Source organism: Lepisosteus oculatus, chromosome 14 (genome assembly GCF_040954835.1).
Source record: "Lepisosteus oculatus isolate fLepOcu1 chromosome 14, fLepOcu1.hap2, whole genome shotgun sequence".
NCBI classification, from domain to species: domain Eukaryota; kingdom Metazoa; phylum Chordata; class Actinopteri; order Semionotiformes; family Lepisosteidae; genus Lepisosteus; species Lepisosteus oculatus.
This window is the reverse complement of record NC_090709.1, coordinates 20870189-20875087: the sequence shown is the minus strand read 5'-3', so window position 1 is coordinate 20875087 and position 4899 is coordinate 20870189. Positions and strand designations below refer to the sequence as shown.

At 40.6% G+C, this 4899-nt stretch overlaps 2 non-coding genes across 2 annotated transcripts; both read right to left on the bottom strand.

Moving 5' to 3' along the window:
- Positions 1–1905: 1905 nt before the first annotated feature.
- Positions 1906–1979, bottom strand: trnan-guu (transfer RNA asparagine (anticodon GUU)). The gene has a single exon. It is a non-coding gene; the product is annotated as a tRNA-Asn (tRNA).
- A 1638-nt stretch (positions 1980–3617) lies between these two features.
- Positions 3618–3689, bottom strand: trnaw-cca (transfer RNA tryptophan (anticodon CCA)). Its single transcript has one exon. It is a non-coding gene; the product is annotated as a tRNA-Trp (tRNA).
- Between the last annotated feature and the right edge of the window lie 1210 nt (positions 3690–4899).

Below are 4899 nucleotides of genomic sequence, written 5' to 3'. Positions count from 1 at the left end.
AGAAATCAGTCTTAGCTTGTTTCTATACACAAATTATATTATTTATTTTAAAAGGAAACCCGCGAGGATTCCCCTGGTGTGCAAGATGTGCCTGAATACTTTTGATCAGCTTCCTGCTCACTTGAAGAGGGCGTGTATGAAGCACACCTTGGCAGAGGAGATCACGATGGCCTCTCAACAGGCAAGGAAGGACATGATGAATCACCTGAAGAACGGGGTCATCGTGGATTACAACAGAATAGAGATTGTGTCTGGTGAGGCAAACAGGATAGCGGTTGTAAGACTGCTAGAGTCCTTGGGCCTTTTTGTGCATGGGAAGCCTGAAGACACATTGGTAAGGTGAGATATTTTTAATTTGTAAGGCTTCTGTAGTTTCTTTTTGAAATCATTGTTACAACATATTATGTAAAAGCATCTACCTGTATTCCAGTGGCCCTGAGCAAGAGGCCGCTGTCCAGGAGGAAGAGATGCCAGAGGCTGCTCCAGAAACTGAAGCAGAAGCGGAGGAGGAAGGGGAAGATGGGGAACAGTAAGACTCTCTGCTCAATAGGGTTTCTAGTGCTTTATTTTTTATTTGCGCGTTGTATGTATAAAAATTGATTTTGTTTCACAGAGGCAAGAAAAAATGTAGCCTTAATTGGGATGTCAGTGAATTGGTAGATATACATAGTCACACGGGGCCACAATTAAAGCTATTTTCTCCCAGAAGCCAACTAAGAAAACGGAAACACTTATAATACATGTAATTGTCCATGTGTCTTATATCTACAGGGTGTCAGTTAAAGGTAATCTAAAAGCTCTCCGAAAAAAGAGTTGCCCTGGCTGGACTTTACAGAAAACACTCTTGATTCTCCTCTCCTGGCTGGCTTTAAACAATACCTTATCCAGGGCCTGGGAATGGTAAACTGCTCCAAGGAGGTAGGTATTTGGTACATGGGTTTTACTCGGCTTAAACTTCACATACCATGGATGTTGGTCATAAAAATAATGACTTTCTCTATATATGTTTTTCAGGTTGAAAATGTCTCCAGGTTCCTGTTTTTTATGGATCCATTGGAAGTTTCCTTAAGTTTTCTGAAGGACATTCCCAAAATGCAGACATTTGTTTCCCAGTTGAAGATGACTGGGCTGTCTCACCAGACCATTGCAGATTATATCATTAATATCATCAGATTCCTGCTCTTCATCCTAAAAAACACTAACCTGCAAGTGGAGGATCCCAGTCTAGCTAAGAGTTTAATAGACTTACATTTCTTCTCCATCTATATCAACAGCGTCATCGCTACTGAGCGCTAAAGGCAGGTCCTGGCAATACAATCTTCTTTAGAAAACATTTTTCAAACTATTGCCACTACCATACGTAAAGTAAAAGATACCGATTGCACGCAACTAATAAAATCTCTTTTCCAGGGACGTTGTAGCTAGATGCAAATTACAACCGAAAATGTATCAGCTTTAAAATTTTCTTTTGGATCCACAGGACGATCAGCACGAGACTCAAAATATACCCGTGTTTGATTGTACAGCATAGATTGCACAGCATTTATGTTTATATTTATGTTAAAATGAAGGTAAATATCTCAAAATATCAACATCCAACTTCACAGTGCTAACGTAACAATGCTTGTCAAATTCTCAAACAAATCCGCGTTGTATTTCTAAACGATTTTAGCAGAGGACGCAACAGGAGTATAAATGATATCTCCCGCCAGCCCTTCAAAGATACTTTTCCATGGGTGAATATGATTGTCTAGGGAGTTGCGGTGTTGATCACTACTGTACTTACCCGGTCTCAAGTGTTATTGTTGGACACGGGCAAAAGACTCGCATTTTCGGCAAATATAAAGAGGGTTAAGGTTTCAGCTTTAGCGGAGGCAGTGTTTACATTGACAATAATAAGATTACCGTCCCTGGGTGGGCTTGAACCACCAACCTTTCAGTTAACAGCCGAACGCGCTCGCCGATTGCGCCACAGAGACTGATGAGTGAGGCTTTTCTCCATTCGCACCTTTCCGGTCAAAAAATAAACATTGCTTGCATTTTCTTGCCAGTCGGCAATATTCCTTCTGCTCTGATAGCCAAGAATTACATTTCATTTTTCACAAGCTGTATGAATTTCTTGAAAAACAAGTTGTTGCAGAAAGGAAATGCATTCATGCTTTAAACTAAATCAAGCCCTATGCGGTTGTCCAAGATGGTAGTTTCTGCACAAAAAGACAGGAAGAAAGGCACAGCTGGGATGTGGAGCCCGGATCTCCAGTTAACGAGACAGGTACTTAAACCGACTCAGCTACGGTGCCGGCAGAATTCTCCTCTTTTATAGCCGCTTGGACACACCGCTCTGAGCCATTTGCGTTCACGAAGCCCTGAGTCTGCCGGCTGAGCAAGCTGCCTCCTTTACACGGAACAGGAGCCCTGACCGTAAGAGAAATGAAGAGAAATGGCTTTTATTGGGCACTTTTCATGTCCAATGCGCTTGACATCTCCCAAGGGGGACAGAGTTCATTAACGACACTTTTCCTTTCTTTCTTCTTTCTGTACACTTTGATGAAACAAAACGAGAAATCATGTAAGGGAAAACATGTAAGGGAAAACATGCACATGCACATGTCTTTTTTTCATGGAGAAAACATGCACCGGGAAATGTTGTGTTTAGAAGAAGTGAGTTAACATGAAAAGTGACCTAATTTACCGGAGCAAATGCTCACCAAGCAAGATCTGCTTTACTACTAGAGAGAAGTAGAGTGAAAGACGTGATCATTTCGCGCCGCTGTGGAACGAAACGCTTTTGTCTTGGAATTCTAAATCAATTAGAAATTCAGAGCGACACATAAAGGCTTTGTCTGCTTAAAAGTGATGATTTTTTAAAACTAAAAAAAAATGTAGAAAACACGTTTCTCACTTAGAAATTTAAGATGGGGGTGGGGTATTACTAGTAGCGGCACTGAACTCACCATGGTGCAATTAATTTACTCGACGGGCTAGTGGTTTAATGGATAACGCGTCTGATTTCGGTTTATAAGATTGTCGATTCGACTTCTACCGGGGTTGTGTGATTCAAATCAGGCTCCTCAGAAATAGATGTCTGTTATGTAAATGAACCCCACCTGAAAGCAAACGTTGGGTCTGGCTTCCTTTCTTTCCTGCATGAAATAGCAAATCGTTACAAAAAAAAAACACCAACTAATGTCCAATAGTCCAATAGTTAGTCATTTAAGTAAACATGAATATACTGTAAGGTCTTGGTACATGGGAGTGGATTTCAACCACAATTAAAAGAAGGGCAAATTATAATTACAGGCTTCAGACACTTTTTCATACAAAAGTGACCAAACACTCCCTAACTTTCAGGTTTGCTTGAACCTGTAACAGAAAAGCGGTTTGAAACTTCCATTCTCTGATGTCACTGTCTCTAAAGTCGGATGTGATGTTTCGCGGATGTGCAGTGTGCCTTTTCTCTTGTCGTGTTCAAGATGAAATGCTGCATAAGATCCTGACTGGGTGTTCTGTACTGTTCTGTTACTTCATTCGGATTACCTAGGTGGTGTACAGCTAAAACCTGACTGCATGGTGTAAATTCTGGGTTCGGCACCAGCAGCACCTGCAAACACATCAGCTGACCTCAACGTGATTTGAACACGCAACCTTCTGATCTGGAGTCAGACGCGCTACCGTTGCGCCACGAGGTCACTTGCGACAAGTGCTTTTAATTCACCCAAAGAGAAAAATCAGCGTCCCTGAAAAAGATTGTTTTCATTCTCTCCTGTGAGGAGCGCCGCTCTTCCAACGAGGGTCTCTTCTTCCCAGACCACAGATTATTCTTTCCCGGCTCTCTCACGGAGAACAGACACACCGTCTCCACTAATGTGTTTACTACATCTATAGATCTGACCCCCTACAGCCCCGATATTCCTGGACAGGATATTTACCACCAGCCTGGTGAACTTCTCATCTTGACCTCTCCCAGGAGGAGCACAATTAACACAGAATCCTCTCTCCATTTAGCAAATAACACAAAACACTGTTTACCTGTCAAGACAGAAAACCAGGCTGCTCCAGGTGAGGCTTAAACTCACAACCTCGGCATGAGTCCACTGAATATGTCATTTTACATGGCCTGAACCAGGAAAGAGATTGGAAGTCAAGAAGTTATGGTTTTGTTTTAATACTTGCCTACTCTTTTAATTTTTCGGTCAAATCTTTTATTTGGGAGTACTTTCAATGGATGTTAATCTTTGTCCCGATGCACGATTCTGGGCCATGGTGTGTCTTGAATAATGTTCTTATAGGTTTCAGTTTGGAAAACAACTCAGTAGCAGACTATGCAGAACAAGCAAACACATTAGAACTGTTGTGAATGCAGTGGAAATAATTTAGTGTCTAAATAACAAGCTTATGCACCACTTGCCTGAAAATTGTTATATTTAACTAAAATTGCTTTCCAGACACCACAATTATTCACAATAATTTTATCAATACATGCCTTCATGAAAAGTATAATTTATTAATAATTTACTTTAATGTCCATCTTTATTAGTAGATGTATTACATGTACAGCCTTTAATATGCGATAGTGAATTTTCAGGTATCCTGGGGAGGGAAGAAAACTGAAATAAAAGAAATACATATTTAAAGGGGTGTGTTCTGTCATATCTGGGCGTTTGAATAGATTTGTTTTATAAGTTATTGTGATTTCACTCTATACTTGTGTTTCTCAGGAGAAAGTCGTTACATTGATGATTTGAGGGTATAGAAAATATGTTGTGCTGTATGAGTAAATGTAAGGATATGTTGAAAAAAACATATTGTCACCTTTGTGAACGTCATTATTAGATACCTGTTGATTGTTTAGCAACATAGGCTTCCCTCTGGACTCTGCACTGAGTTGAAAGCTACGGG